The 16707-nt window shown below is 37.6% G+C and overlaps 1 protein-coding gene across 1 annotated transcript in view; it reads left to right on the top strand.

Annotated features, from left to right (window-relative positions):
• The window catches only part of C8H19orf81 (chromosome 8 C19orf81 homolog), a 227323-nt gene that overhangs the window by 171442 nt on the left and 39174 nt on the right, over window positions 1-16707 (top strand). The window lies entirely within an intron of this gene.

Genomic DNA, 16707 nt, shown 5'->3' with positions numbered 1-16707 from the left:
AAGGAAATTGGTAAATATAAATTGGGACAAAGTATTCTCTAATAAAAAATACAGAGGATTAATGGATAACTTTTAAAACCTTGTTAAATATAGACATCAACACATACTGCATGGTTCTAAAAGTACACTAAATAAATCCAACCCAAGCAGTTAAATTACTCAAAAAATAGAAAAGGCTAAACATTCCAAGCATGGGCCAGATTACAATTGGAGCGCTAACTCCACTAGAGTAGGTGTAATTAGTATAAAAAGCTTGTAATTATTTAGTTATCCAAGATGGCGTCCCTTCAATTCCGATTAGCTGATAGAATCCTATCAGCCAATAGGAATTAAGGTAGAAAAAATCCTATTGGATGATGCAATCAGCCAATAGGATTGAGCTTGCATTCTATTGGCTGATTGGAACAGCCAATAGAATGCCAGCTCAATCCTATTGGCTGATTGGATCAGCCAATAGGATTGAACTTCAATCCTATTGGCTGATTGCATGGGTTTTAATGTTGGGGGCGTATTTGTACTTTTTTTTACAGGTAAAAGAGATGATTTCTTTGGGGCAATGCCCCGCAAAAGGCCCTTTTAAGGACTATTTGTAATTTAGTGTAGAGTAGAGCTTTTTTTTTATTTTTGGGGGCTTTTTTATTTTGTTAGGGGATTAGAGTAGGTGTAATTAGTTTAAAAATCTTGTAATTATTTTATTATTTTCTGTAATTTAGTGGTTTTTTTTTGTAATTTAGATAATTTTATTTAATTGTAATTAATTGTATTTAATGTAGTTAATTTATTTAATTATAGTGTAGTGTTAGGTTTAATTGTAGTTAGGTTTTATTTTACTGGTACTTTTGTATTTATCTTAACTAGGTAGTTATTAAATAGTTAATAACTATTTAATAACTACAGGGAGTGCAGAATTATTAGGCAAGTTGTATTTTTGAGGATTAATTTTATTATTGAACAACAACCATGTTCTCAATGAACCCAAAAAACTCATTAATATCAAAGCTGAATAGTTTTGGAAGTAGTTTTTAGTTTGGGTTTAGTTATAGCTATTTTAGGGGGATATCTGTGTGTGCAGGTGACTATTACTGTGCATAATTATTAGGCAACTTAACAAAAAACAAATATATACCCATTTCAATTATTTATTTTTACCAGTGAAACCAATATAACATCTCAACATTCACAAATATACATTTCTGACATTCAAAAACAAAACAAAAACAAATCAGTGACCAATATAGCCACCTTTCTTTGCAAGGACACTCAAAAGCCTGCCATCCATGGATTCTGTCAGTGTTTTGATCTGTTCACCATCAACATTGCGTGCAGCAGCAACCACAGCCTCCCAGACACTGTTCAGAGAGGTGTACTGTTTTCCCTCCTTGTAAATCTCACATTTGATGATGGACCACAGGTTCTCAATGGGGTTCAGATCAGGTGAACAAGGAGGCCATGTCATTAGATTTTCTTCTTTTATACCCTTTCTTGCCAGCCACGCTGTGGAGTACTTGGACGCGTGTGATGGAGCATTGTCCTGCATGAAAATCATGTTTTTCTTGAAGGATGCAGACTTCTTCCTGTACCACTGCTTGAAGAAGGTGTCTTCCAGAAACTGGCAGTAGGACTGGGAGTTGAGCTTGACTCCATCCTCAACCCGAAAAGGCCCCACAAGCTCATCTTTGATGATACCAGCCCAAACCAGTACTCCACCTCCACCTTGCTGGCATCTTAGTCGGACTGGAGCTCTCTGCCCTTTACCAATCCAGCCACGGGCCCATCCATCTGGCCTATCAAGACTCACTCTCATTTCATCAGTCCATAAAACCTTAGAAAAATCAGTCTTGAGATATTTCTTGGCCCAGTCTTGACGTTTCAGCTTGTGTGTCTTGTTCAGTGGTGGTCGTCTTTCAGCCTTTCTTATCTTGGCCATGTCTCTGAGTATTGCACACCTTGTGCTTTTGGGCACTCCAGTGATCTTGCAGCTCTGAATTATGGCCAAACTGGTGGCAAGTGGCATCTTGGCAGCTGCACGCTTGACTTTTCTCAGTTCATGGGCAGTTATTTTGCGCCTTGGTTTTTCCACACGCTTCTTGCGACCCTGTTGACTATTTTGAATGAAACGCTTGATTGTTCGATGATCATGCTTCAGAAGCTTTGCAATTTTAAGAGTGCTGCATCCCTCTGCAAGATATCTCACTATTTTTGACTTTTCTGAGCCTGTCAAGTCCTTCTTTTGACCCATTTTGCCAAAGGAAAAGAAGTTGCCTAATATTTATGCACACCTGATATAGGGTGTTGATGTCATTAGACCACACCCCTTCTCATTACAGAGATGCACATCACCTAATATGCTTAATTGGTAGTAGGCTTTCGAGCCTATACAGCTTGGAGTAAGACAACATGCATAAAGAGGATGATGTGGTCAAAATACTCATTTGCCTAATAATTCTGCACTCCCTGTATTCTACCTAGTTAAAATAAATACAAAGTTGCCTGTAAAATCAAAATAAACCCTAAGATAGCAACAATGTAACTATTAGTTATATTGTAGCTAGTTTAGGGTTTATTTTATAGGTAAGTATTTAGTTTTAAATATGAATTATTTAGTGAATTGTAGTGATTTTATTTAGATTTATTTTAATTATATTTAAGTTAGGGGGGGTAGGGTTAGGGTTAGATTTAGGTTTATGGGTTAATACATTTAATATAGTGGCGGCGACGTTGGGGGAGGCAGATTAGGGGTTAATAAATGTAGGTAGGTGGCGGCGATGTTAGGGACGGCAGATTAGGGGTTAATAATATTTAACTAGTGTTTGCGATGCGGGAGTGTGGCGGTTTAGGGGTTAATATATTTATTATAGTGGTGGCGATGTCTGGTTCAGCAGATTAGGGGTTAAAATATTTATTTTAGTGTTTGCGATGTGGGGGGCCTCGGTTTAGGGGTTATTAGGTAGTTTATGGGTGTTAGTGTACTTTTTAGCACTTTAGTTAAGAGTTTTATGCTACAGCGTTGTAGTGTAAAACTCAACTACTGAATTTAAAATGCAGTACCAGGCTTGACAGGAGAGGGTCTACCGCTCACTTTTGGTCAGACTCGTAATACCGGCCCTATGCAAGTCCCATTGAAAATATAGGATATGCAATTGACGTAAGTAGATTTACGGTATTTCCGAGTCTAATTTAAAAAGTGAGCGGTACACCTGTACCTGCAGGACTCGTAATACCAGCGGGCGTTAAAAAGCAACGTTAGGACCTCTTAATGCTGCTTTTTAAGGCTAATGCAAGACTCGTAATCTAGGTGTATATCTCTTAGCTATATTACTAGTTACATTGACCAAGTTCATTGGCCAATAAACTCATCCAGGGCACCGTAGGTGATGCCATAGAGCAGGGGTGTCCAAACTTTGCTCTCCAGAGGTTTTGGAACTACATTTCCCATGATGCTCAGCCAGCATTTTATCTAGCTGAGCATCATGGGAAATGTAGTTCCAAAACCTCTGGAGAGCAAAGTTTGGACACCCCTGCCATAGAGGCTTGGAAAATTTGAGGAGAAAGCTGTGGCATTACTGAACAGCATCATCCTGAGAAACATTGGGCTCAGAGGGCAACAATTTATCTTTAAATTGAAGTGTTCTAGCTAAGCATGCAGCACAGAATTGCATAGGCAAAACAATATGTGCCTCTAGGCATAACAAGCATTTGTCAAAAAACCCAGAGTCTTGGTCTATGTTCATAATACTAAATAAAAAATTCCCCAAATTGTAGAATTTTTTTAAATACACTGTCACTTTAAGAATTTTTAATACCACAATTTCGCTGCCAGTAGTCTCTAAAACGATCATATAGTAGATTGACACTGAAGAGACTGAAATTCAATGATGCCACTCCGCTCCATGAATATCCGACAGCAGAGAGAAGTCACATGACCAGCAGGGAGAGGAAACTACGCAGCAAGGAAAAGGCGCGCATATCCCTCTGTCTACAACATAAGATGCAAGTAGCTGCAGCTGGTTTCAAACTCAAGCTCTTAAGTGGACTCTCCATATCTTAGGAAATAAATATACTACTGTGTGTTTAATATACATTTGTTTTAAACATTCTTTTAACCTTTCTTGTCTTACCTTAATTTGAAGTACAGTAACTACTATTAACATCTTATGGATGTACTTTGCAGGAATATATTTAAAAAAAATTCACATTAAAAATGTTATATTGTCAAATGTTTATAACTCTGGACAAGTTGTTATCTTAGCTAAAATTAACCTAAAAATTTGAAGTGAATCTTTGCAGTTAGTTTCAAAGAACCAGTAAATAACAGTAGATCGGCATAATCAACAAATGCATGATAAAAAGACAATGCAATACTCAAATGAGTGGTAGATTTTTTTCTGACAAATTTCAAAGATATGGCTATTTCCACTCCCCTGTATCACGTGACAGCCATCAGCCAATTACAAATGCACATATGTATATTCTGTGAATCTTGCACATGCTCAGTAGGATCTGTTGACCCAACAAGTGTAAATAAAAAAAAGACTGTGCACATTTTGTTAATGGAAGTAAATTGGAAAGTTGTTTAAAATGACATGCTCTATCTGAATCATGAAAGTTTAATTTTGACTTGAGCGTCCCTTTAGCTTATTTACAGGGCCTGTTGTAGATATGTCTCCATATAGTAAGTTGTGTGTCAGACATTTTTTTAGTTAAATATGCCTTATTTTTTTTTTATGACAAACTCTTTAGGTTCTCAAACATATAAAAACAGGAAATTCATAATATTTTTTTATCTAATATACCAGTCTTATTTATTTTTTTCTTCTGTAGTAGGTAGTGAATTTTTATCTATATTTTTTTTTCTAAATGTGTCATTGGCCTCTAGTTATCAAGCCGTCAAGCTAAAATACGCTGGAATTCCGCAGCGTATTTGTGGCGAGGCTGATTCACCTAAGTTATCAAGCCCTACAGACCATCAAAAGTAGAATATAGTGATGTAACCTTTGATCCGCTGGACTCAGTCCGAAACAGATCGATTCTTACGTCACTCCAGATGTTCCGAACACAAGTTCGGCACAATCTGACTACTTTTGGGAGTTATCAAAAGACTAGCAGGTACGCTCGGCACTTTTCTGGCCCAGCGTACCTGGTTTTCAATCTGCCGCCCTGGAGGTGGTGGATCCCATAGGAATCAATGGGAGTCTAACCATAGCGAAAGTCGATGTTCACTGCTGCCCGACATCCCATTGATTCCTATGGGAAGTGTGTACACCTAACACCCTAACATGTACCCCAAGTCTAAACACCCCTAATCTGCCCCCCTACACCGCCACCACCTATTTTAAACATGCTAAGCCCTAAATCGCCGCTCCCGGACCCCGCCGCAACTATAATAAATGTATTAACCCCTAAACCGCCGCTCCCGGACCCCGCCGCCACCTACATAATACCTATTAACCCCTATCCTGACCCCCTATACTGCCGCCACCTATAATAAATTTATTAACCCCTATCCTGCGGATCCCGGACCCCGCCGCAACTAAATAAATTGTTTAACCCCTAAACCGCTACTCCCGGACCCCGTCCCCACCTATATTAAACTTATTAACCCCTAATCTGCCCCCCTACACTGTCGCCACCTATAATAAATTTATCAACCCCTATCCTGCCCCCCCTACACCGCCGCAACCTATAATACAATTATTAACCCCTAAACCTAAGTCTAACACTAACCCTAACACCCCCCTATCTTAAATATTAATAAAATAAATCTAAATAAATATAACTCTTATTAAATTAATTATTCCTATTTAAAACTAAATACTTACCTATAAAATAAACCCTAATATAGCTACAATATTACTAATAATTATATTGTAGCTATTTTAGGATTTATTTTTATTTTACAGGCAAATTTAAATTTATTTTAACTAGGTACAATAGCTATTAAATAGTTATTAACTATTTAATAGCTACCTAGATAAAATAAACACAAATTTACCTGTAAAATAAAAACTAACCTAAGTTTCAATTACACCTAACACTACACTATCATTAAATAAATTATTCCAATTTAAAACTAAATACTTACCTGTAAAATAAACCCTAAGATAGCTACAATGTAATTAATAGTTACATTGTAGCTATCTTATGATTTATATTTATTTTACAGGTAACTTTGTATTTATTTTAACTAGGTACAATAGCTATTACATAGTTATTAACTATATAATAACTACCTAGCTAAAATAAATACAAAATTACCTTTTAAAATAAATCTTAACCTAAGTTACAATTAAACCTAACACTACACTATCATTAAATTAATTAAATTAATTAACTACAAGTAGCTACAATTAAATACAATTAAATAAACTAACTAAAGTACAAAAAATAAAAAAAAATAAGTTACAAAAAATAAAAATATATTACAAGATTTTTAAGATAATTACACATAATCTAAGCCCCCTAATAAAATAACAAAGCCCCCCAAAATAAAAAAATGCCCTACCCTATTCTAAATTACAAAAGTTAACAGCTCTATTACCTTACCAGCCCTTAAAAGGTGCTTTTGCGGGGAATGCCCCAAAGTATTCAGCTCTTTTGCATGTAAAAAAAAATACAACCCCCCAACATTAAAACCCACCACTCACATACCCCTACTCTAACCCACCCAAACCCCCCTTAAAAAAACCTAACACTAACCCCCTGAAGATCATCCTACCTTTAGCCGTCTTCAGCCAGCTGACCACCAATGGAACAGAAGAGGACATCCGCAGTGGCCGAAGTCATCATCCAAGGGGCGCTGAAGAGGTCTTCCATCCGATAGAAGTCTTCATCCATGCGGCGTCTTCAATCTTCATCCATCCGGAGCGGAGCCTTGCATCAGCCAATCAGATTTTTCCTACCTTAATTCTGATTTACTGATAGAATCCTATCAGCCAATCGGAATTCGAGAGACGCCATCTTGGATGGCGTCACTTAAAGGAATATCCATTCGTCGGGTAGGCATCGTTGGAAGAGGATGGCTCCGCGTCGGCTTGTTTGAAGAAGGCTCCACTCCGGATGGATGAAGATTGAAGACGCCGCATGGATGAAGACTTCTATCGGACGGAAGACCTCTTCAGCACCCCTTGGATGATGACTTTGGCCGCTGCAGATGTCCTCTTCTGTTCCATCGGTGGTTGGCTGGCTGAAGACGGCTAAAGGTAGGGAGATCTTCAGGGGGTTAGAGTTAGGTTTTTGTAAGGGGGGTTTGGGTGGGTTAGAGTAGGGGTATGTGGGTGGTGGGTTTTAATGTTGGGGGGGGTTGTATTTTTTTTTTACGTGCAAAAGAGCTGAATACTTTGGGGCATGCCCCGCAAAAGGCCCTTTTAAGGGCTGGTAAGGTAATAGAGCTGTTAACTTTTGTAATTTAGAATAGGGTAGGGCATTTTTTATTTTGGGGGTTTGTTATTTTATTAGGGGGCTTAGATTAGGTGTAATTAGCTTAAAAATCTTGTAATATTTTTTTATTTTTTGTAACTTAGTTTTTTTTATTTTTTGTACTTTAGTTATTTTATTTAATTGTATTTAATTGTAGCTACTTGTAGTTAATTTAATTTATTTAATGATAGTGTAGTGTTAGGTTTAATTGTAACTTAGGTTAGGATTTATTTTACAGGTAATTTTGTATTTCTTTTAGCTAGGTAGTTATTAAATAGTTAATAACTATTTAATAACTATTCTACCTAGTTAAAATAAATACAAAGTTACCTGTAAAATAAATATAAATCCTAAAATAGCTACAATGTAATTATTAATTACATTGTAGCTATCTTAGGGTTTATTTTACAGGTAAGTATTTATTTTTAAATAGGAATAATTTATTTATTGATAGTGTAGTGTTAGGTGTAATTGAAACTTAGTTTAGTTTTTATTTTACAGGTAAATTTGTCTTTATTTTATCTAGGTAGCTATTAAATAGTTAATAACTATTTAATAGCTATTGTACCTAGTTAAAATAAATTTAAATTTGTCTGTAAAATAAAAATAAATCCTAAGATAGCTACAATATAATTATTAGTAATATTGTAGCTATATTAGTGTTTATTTTATAGGTGAGTATTTAGTTTTAAATAGGAATAATTCATTTAATAAGAGTTATATTTATTTAGATTTATTTAATTAATTAATATTTAACAAGATAGGGGGATGTTAGGGTTAGTGTTAGACTTAGGTTTAGGGGTTAATAATTTTATTATAGGTTGCGGTGGTGTAGGAGGGGCAGGATAAGGGTTGATAAATTTATTATAGGTTGTGGCGGTGTAGGGGGGCAGATTAGGGGTTAATACGTTTAATATAGGTGGCGACGGGGTCTGGGAGTGGCGGTTAAGGGGTTAAACAATTTATTTAGTTGCGGTGGGGTCGGGATCCGCAGGATAGGGGTTAATAAATTTATTATAGGTGGCGGCGGTATAGGGGGGGCAGGATAGGGTTTAATAGGTATTATGTAGGTGGCAGCGGGGTCCGATAGTGGCGGTTTAGGGGTTAATACATTTATTATAGTTTTGGCGGGGTCTAGGAGCGGCGGTTTAGGGGTTAATAACTTTATTTAGTTGCGGGGGGCTCCGGGGGCACCGGTATAGGGGGTAGAACAGTGTAGTTTAGTGTGGGTGCTTAGTGACAGCTTATCAATAAAGCTGGGAAAAAGCCGAAGAGCAGCGAGATCGGATGAGTGATAACTATCACAGTCCGCTGCTCATCGCCCGGTACTTGGTGCATGGTTTTTTGACAGCTTTTTTTAAAGCTTTGGCGAGCGTATTCAGGTCCGCGGTGGCGATGTGAGGCGAGCTTAGGCGGGCGTATTGGGGCCGGCAAAGGCAGGTAAGTAGACACGTTGATAACTAGAGGCCAATGTATGCTTCTAATACCATCTTAGCAAAGCACCTCTTATCCCTCTGCTTTGTTCTTCCTCTCTCTTAAGAAGCAATTCTTAAACTACCCCATGCAATAATGTTACTTATAGACCAATCTATTCCTATGAATTTAAGATAAACATATAAATAAGACTTGAGTAAATTACATACTCTACAATCGTGTGAAGAAAATTAGGAATCTGCTCTGGGTGGGTAGAGGGAGCTGACCTGAATTCTGAACAATCACCGTTCAGGTTAGATCCCTCTATCCAAACAGAGCAGATTCCTACAACAAAGCATTTCCTATACACTTAAGATCTATGCAAAAATCATGCTGCTCTCACAATCTGTCATCAAAAAAGAACTGCGGGTTCCTTATAGATACACAGCTGTATAGGTTAGTCAGGCCTCAAAATTTCAAGTCCTATGCTACTAGCCAGGCCAAAATGTTACTCGCCTGCCCAGACCTCACCTACTACTCCACCCCTCTATGCCTATGTTTAGCCATTGTAAAACGTCTTATTGTACAGTAATCTTTAATATTGTTTTTATTTTATACCGTAATCAATTAAATAATGCTACATACAGTAATAAATTAACACAAATAAGTTAATAGCAGTTAACAACATCAACTAGGGGTTATGGGGAAGACAACTGCTGAATAGAAAAGGGATGTTGTTGAACTGAGAGCATGCAGAGAGTGCTGACAGTCATGGAAGGTCATATCAGACCTGGAGAATTTTGTTTTAAACAATTACCATCTCTCCTTTGCATATCTTTCTGCACTCCCTCCTCTCTTCAATCTTTATTTTTACCCTCTCCCTTCTCTCTTAGGCCATATTTTCTCTTTACATTCTTTCACCTCTCTCACATCACTTCACTCTTCCTTTCTTTTTTTCTCCACTCTCTCTTAACTCTATCTTCTCCACTCCAATCTCTCTCTCTCTCTGCCACTGTTTACTCTCTCAGAAGTAACATTCTAAGAACTAATAGGTTCCATACAGCCCTTTCATGGATATATATATAATATCCCTTTAGATAATATTTATTAGCACATAGTCCAAAATGTGTGTTTCTCAATGATGCAGTAGGAGTGTAGATTTTGCAAATACAGTGTGCTAACTTTGCTACTACAACACCCCCCCCCAAAAACTTTGGACAGTGAGTGAATATTGATTCAACATTCATTAACTAAATTTTACTCACCACCGTTACATTTCCACTCGCCAATGGCTAATAGGAGAGTGGAAATTTTGAGTCCTGGGTTAGTGATGTGTTTTAATGCCCCTTTACTCTTTACATTGCCTTTGCAAGTTTTAAGATGCACAGGATTCAAATTTAATAAGCCGTTATAAAATGTTTTTCTATTTTTCAAATACAATCACCTAGATTACGAGTTTTGCGTTAGGAGGGTAGCGGTGCTAACAAGCAGTTTATGCTCACCAATCACTAGCAGACAGCGCTGGTATTACGGGTTTTTAGAAACCCCGCGTTAAATGCAAAAAAGTGAGCAAAGAGTAAAATTTAGCTCCACATCTCACCACAATACCAGCTCTGCTTACGTTAGCGGTGAGCTGGTAAAACATGCTTGTGTACAATTTCCCCATAGGAATCAATGGGGGAGAGCCGGCTGAAAAAAAACCTAACACCTGGCATCTGCAAAAAAGCAGCGTAAAGCTCCTAACGCAGACACAGGAGGACCGATAATCTGAGGGATTTACTTGTAAAAGTTGATCCAGTTGGATGTTCCCAAAAGGACACTTGGATGAAAACCACAAGCAAGGGTTGCTTTCCCTGTGGAAGTTGCACAACATGCAACAGCATGCTGAAAGGGGAAACTTTCCACACCCTCATACCAACAAGCACTACACAATTTGCCACAGGCGTATGTGCACTAGCACACATGTTATATACATGCTAATTTGCCCGTGTTCCTTGGTCTACATTGGTAAGACTATCACAAGCTTCAGAGACAAGATGGACAACCATTGCTGTGCCATCCGGGAAGCCCTAAGGAAGGGAGATTCGGATCAACCAGTGGCTCGCCACTTCATGAGATGTAATCATGGTGTCTCTAGCTTAAAAACAATGTTGATAGATCAGGTCCCTTCACTCACTAGGGGAGGGAATAGAGCCAAAAGGCTCCTACAAATGGAAACTAGATGGATCCATACTTTGGACACTCTGATACCTAGAGGATTGAACACCTTCCTGGATTTTGGGCCATTTTACACCAAATAACTACCTAGTGGACCTTCAGCTGGCTGAATAGGATGAAAATACCAGATGGGGACTGACATGAATGTTCATTCTAGTGGGCACCCACGGGTTTCTACCTATACCCCCAGAGTCATGAAGGGGGGGAATATTTGATATATGAAGTAAAATTAGTCTTATATGGATGGCGTTACTAAAACATGATTTTTCTTAGTTGGTTGCCTTTTAAGAATATTATACACAATACTGTGTGTATATAGTAAAGCAAGAAGATGTATATAATTGTTTGTTTAGTTTTATTAATAATTTTCTGCTATGTACTATTTCTTCACATTGGGGGCAGGTGTCCTTCTGGACATGGGACTGGATGCTAATACCGGTATACTGGGTGCCGAATTTGGTTAAAAGTGAAAGTGATATGTTAAGATACGCACTGTTTTGTGCCCTTCGTTACTAGAGAAATTGATGGCATCTTTGGTTGCTAATATTATAGCAACGTCCCGTGCAGTTAGACACTTGACTACTCATTTGTGTATAGGTTACTATGGTAACATAGGGCCGTTTGATTGGCTGTGACGTATCACACTCACGCTGTAGCGTGATGACGTTACTATGAGCCGGTACGATAGAATTGTTTGTAATGTGTCTATAAGGTGGGTATTGATAAGTTATGTTAGGTGTTTCTTTGGGGACACATTTTTTCATGATTTTGTTGTGACATTTGTGTGAGGACACACCGAAACGTTATGTTTTTCCACTAAGGATTTATAAATAAATTACTACATTTTTCAAAAAGACCAGCGAGTGCCTTTTCTATGATGGAAGCTTATATATTTTTTTACACATTGTAAGAAAATGTATCTAATCCCTAATGGACTTTGAATTAAGAACCCACTTTCTACTACCCACAACTCACCATATGCTGAGAATCTCTGCAGACAAACTAGTGAGAAACTACTCAACAACCTAATTCACCAACTATATGACAGAAAACAAAAAATACTCATAAGCAGTCCTTATTTCAAGATCTTAAACAGGTTACACCTGAAACCAAAGCAATGGAATTATAAATGGATTACTTCTACAGGAAACAACAAAATAATCTCAACAGGAAAAAGAATAAGAAACTGGCTGAGCTCAAACAGCACAAATAAAGCCCTAAAAACAAAGAAAGCCCTAATGAAAGATCAACTGATTGCTCCATTGAAAAACAGCTTACTCCAACCAGAACTACCAATGACCCAAACCAAACTGAGCCTGCTAACTACCAAAAATAATTCACGGACAATACTGGGATTGTAAACCTCTCTAGTCATCACCTTTCAATTCCTGAAAAATCAGTCTTATCCAAGGGGCTAACATTCTGTCCTAACACAAATCTTGATCATATCCAGTTATATTCAGACTTGGAAGACTTTTTCAGAAGATTGAGACTTAAGGAATTCTTTTATGCCAAAAAAACACGACTCTCAAACAGGATAATAATGGTAGGAAAAAGAACAAAGATTTTACACCGACAGCAGGACGTAACATCAAATTGGACAGTTACATTGAAAGTTTTTGCCTGAGAGTGGCATCCCTAGTCACCACACAAGAGAAAAAAATAGCTTACAACCTCTCACATATGGAAAGAAATGCCCTGAAAAACTTGATGAATAATAATAACATCATCATAAAGCCGGCGGACAAGGGTGGATCAGTAGTTATCATGAATACCCAGGACTACACTACAGAAGGTTACAGACAGTTGTCTGATGTAAACTACTACAAAAAACTGGACACGGACCCCACCAAGGAATATTCAGCTAAACTCACTTATCAAAACATTTCCTAAACACATACAGAAAGAATTAGAAAATCTGGTACCTTCCAATCCTCAGATGGGTGCCTTCTACATGCTACCCAAAATCCACAAGCCAGGAAACCCAGGACGCCCCATTATAACAGGTATGGGAACACTCACTGAACAAATATCTGGCCTAATAGAAAACATTCTTAAGCCTCTTGTTATTAAGACTGATAGCTTTATACAGGACACTACAGACTTCCTTAATAAACTTAACCAGATAAATGAACTACCTAGAAACACTATACTAGTTACTATGGATGTGGAATCCTTATACAGCAACATCCCGCATAAGGATGGTATTGAGGCCTGCAGTAAATTTCTCTCATCCCACCAAACAACACACAAATATGATAGTGCAACTATTGCCCAGCTTATAGAATTCATACTCACACACAACTATTTTAGTTTTAACAACAATTACTACCTACAAATGACAGGGACAGCGATGGGCACAAAAATGTCACCCCAATATGCCAATCTTTTCATGGCGTATCTAGAATACAGATTCTTATGTACTCAGCTCCACAAACCATATACATATTATTGTTACATCGATATTTTCATAATATGGACAGAAGGAGAAGAAAGCCTCTTAGATTTCCACAAATCATTTAATTCACCCGTCAATAAACCTTAAAATGGACTTTTCAAATCATAGTGTGAACTTCTTGGACTGCACAATAACTGTCACCAATGGCATCCTTCATTCATCTATATACAGAAAAACCACAGACAGGTACAGCTACCTCCACAATTCCAGCTTCCATCCCAATCACACCAAGCAAGGTATCATCTACAGCCAAGCTATCAGATATCACCGCATTTGCTCTGACACAAAAGACAGAGATCAGCACCTGAGTACACTGTCAGAGTCATTTAGGCAAAAGGGCTACAAGGAAAGGACAATATCTAAAAAAATCAAATCTGCCCTAAAAACACCACGGGAAAGACTCCTACAATACAAAGAAAAGGAAAACAAAACAAGAACCCCTCTAGTAGTCACTTACAACCCTACTCTGGATGGAGTGCGCAAAATTATTAAAGAGCTACAACCACTAATTTCAGAGGACCCCACACTCAAAAAAATATTTCCTGAACCCCCCCATACTAGCATACAAACAACCGCCTAACCTGAGACAGAGATTGGTCCGCAGCAAATTAACCACAGAACAGAAGCTTACACAGAATGGCACTGCACGATGCAACAAATCACTCTGCAAACTGTGTCAACATATATGTGACAACAACACAGCCAGACACAACAACGCATCATACAATATTAAAGGATCCTATTTGTGCTCATCTGCTAATGTGGTGTACATGATACAGTGTACAGCGTGTGACAGAGGTTGCTACATTGGAGAAACTGGCCTAAAGTAGCATCTCAGAATGAATCTACACAGACACTCAATCAAAAACCACAAGGAAAATGAATATTGTACCCCTGTTGGTCATCACTTCACCCAGACTGGTCACTCCATCCTTAACCTCAGGATTAAAATTCTTAAAGGGAATTTCAAAGACTCTCATGAACGAAAGACGTTTGAGATAAAAATGATCACACATTTCAATACCAGAAATGAAGGACTTAATGTAGACTCTGGCTTTCTCACACACTACCATAACTTTCTATAATCTCTCATCTTATTGTCCTATATTAGTTTCTTTTTCCTTTTTGTTTTTCCTCTCATCTGGCCTATTTACTCTCCTCTGTTTATTTATTCTTTCTGGCTATTCTCAGCTATATTCTCCTTCAGACACATTCTCTGCTTTTATGACCCCCCTCTCACCCCCCTCCCTCCCTTCCATTTGTTGTATGTGATGTGTATCAGAATGATCAGTATTGCTTTAGACCTGAGGAAGAGAGGAAAACTCTCGAAAGCTTGTCTTTTAAATATTATGTTAGTCCAATAAAAAAGGTATCACTGCATACTGCAATACTTTGTTTTTTGAGCATCTATCTACTGGACTAACACGGCTACTCCAATCTTCACTATATATATATATATATATATATATATATATATATATATATATATATATATATGTAATATCATATTATATATATATATATATATATATATATATATATATATATATATATATATATATATATATATATATATAAAAGTCGTTATACTGCCCCAGTGACAGTACTCTTGTACCCAGTATATATATGTATATATATATACACATATGTACATATATAAATATATGCATACACATATATACTGCCCCAGTAACACAGTAACAGGACTCTTGTACCCAGTGTATATATATATATATATATATATATATATATATATATATATATATTTATAAAATTAAAAGTATGAATATATATATATATGTGTGTGTGTGTGTGTGTGTGATTAGGAAGCTGCATGACTCATATTTATTATTATATTTGTTACCTGACATTTGCTCCTACAAGTTGTTATGAGAAAATTTAAGTTTGCTCATAACATGTAGGAGCAAATGGGTTAAATAAACTAAACTGTTCAAATTTGTAAGCTGAGGAAATAATTGAAAAATAATGAAAATTAAACTTTCAAAACTGTTATAAACTAAACAGAGACAGTAAGGATCTGGCATATATAGGGCAAGAAAAGTCAGGCTGGCACTATAGCATAAATCATGTAATTAAGCATAGCAAACCCCTGGCTCCCCTTACCTCTGTTTTTTGCTTTCACTCCCTTCAGTCTGTGTGTATGGCTCAGTCTCAGGCAGAGAGAATGTGGGGGGATGGGATTGCAGATTGTGCAGTGGCTGCTCTGACAGGATTTGAAAAGTTTGTATTCTGCCTGAAAAAAGCCCTGTGCAAAAAATACAGAATCAGTGTAATGATGCAACCTCTGTACACAAAATGCAATCCCCTCCCCCCACATTCTCTCTGCCTGAGACTGAGTCTGCAACCTTCTATACACTTCTGCAGACAGTTTACCGGTTATATACAGTATATTTATTGCCTCACCTAACAGGAGCTAACTGTTCCAGCAGCTTATCTGCTCTCCTCTGCTCCTCCTCATGTCACTATCTGAAGTCTGACTCTGAACTGATTGAAGTGATGCTCCTCCTCCCACACACACAGTCAGCTCTTAGTGTGCGAGTGTCATGTGACAGCTGGCTCTCACTCGCACAATAAGAACTGTGCGGTTAGCAGACATCCCAACCTGCAAAAACTCATTTCAGGGAGGTGGGTGCACTGGTACTGCGCCACAACCCCCCTCCCAGTTATATATTGGACACCTTGAAACCCTAAATAGGATAGAGACTTATCATTAACGTAGTTTCCCACTAAAGTCACATTAAAAAAAGTAGCTTTATTGCACAACCACATACAACAAACCTATTTTCCAGTGATTGTATGCTTGTTCAATGCTTAAATATTTTAGAATACGAAGTTTAATTACATGCAATAAATAAGGTAGTATTTGTGTTTTTATTTTATTGGAATAAGTGGGGGCTTTTTGGTTACTAGTGCATGCTTTGAGGGTTCTATAACGTCCCAGCAACTAGAGACATTCCTTAAAGAAACACTTTTCTGGATTTGGGCCACATTGGATCATGGTACTTGGAGTTTCAGGGATATTGCATTCCATTTGCTGGCATCAGGGAGCCGCTATTACAATCAGGGAGACTCCCTGAACTTCAGGAAGAGTTGGGATGTCTGGGTTAGGAAGGCTATGGGCTGGCTTGTAGGTGGCGCTGCAGGCAATGCAGGCTGAAAGTGGAAAGGGCTTTTGCCTATAC

This window comes from Bombina bombina, chromosome 8 (genome assembly GCF_027579735.1).
Source record: "Bombina bombina isolate aBomBom1 chromosome 8, aBomBom1.pri, whole genome shotgun sequence".
NCBI classification, from domain to species: Eukaryota; Metazoa; Chordata; class Amphibia; order Anura; family Bombinatoridae; genus Bombina; species Bombina bombina.
Note: the sequence above shows the minus strand (reverse complement) of the source record. Positions and strands in the feature narration are given on the sequence as shown.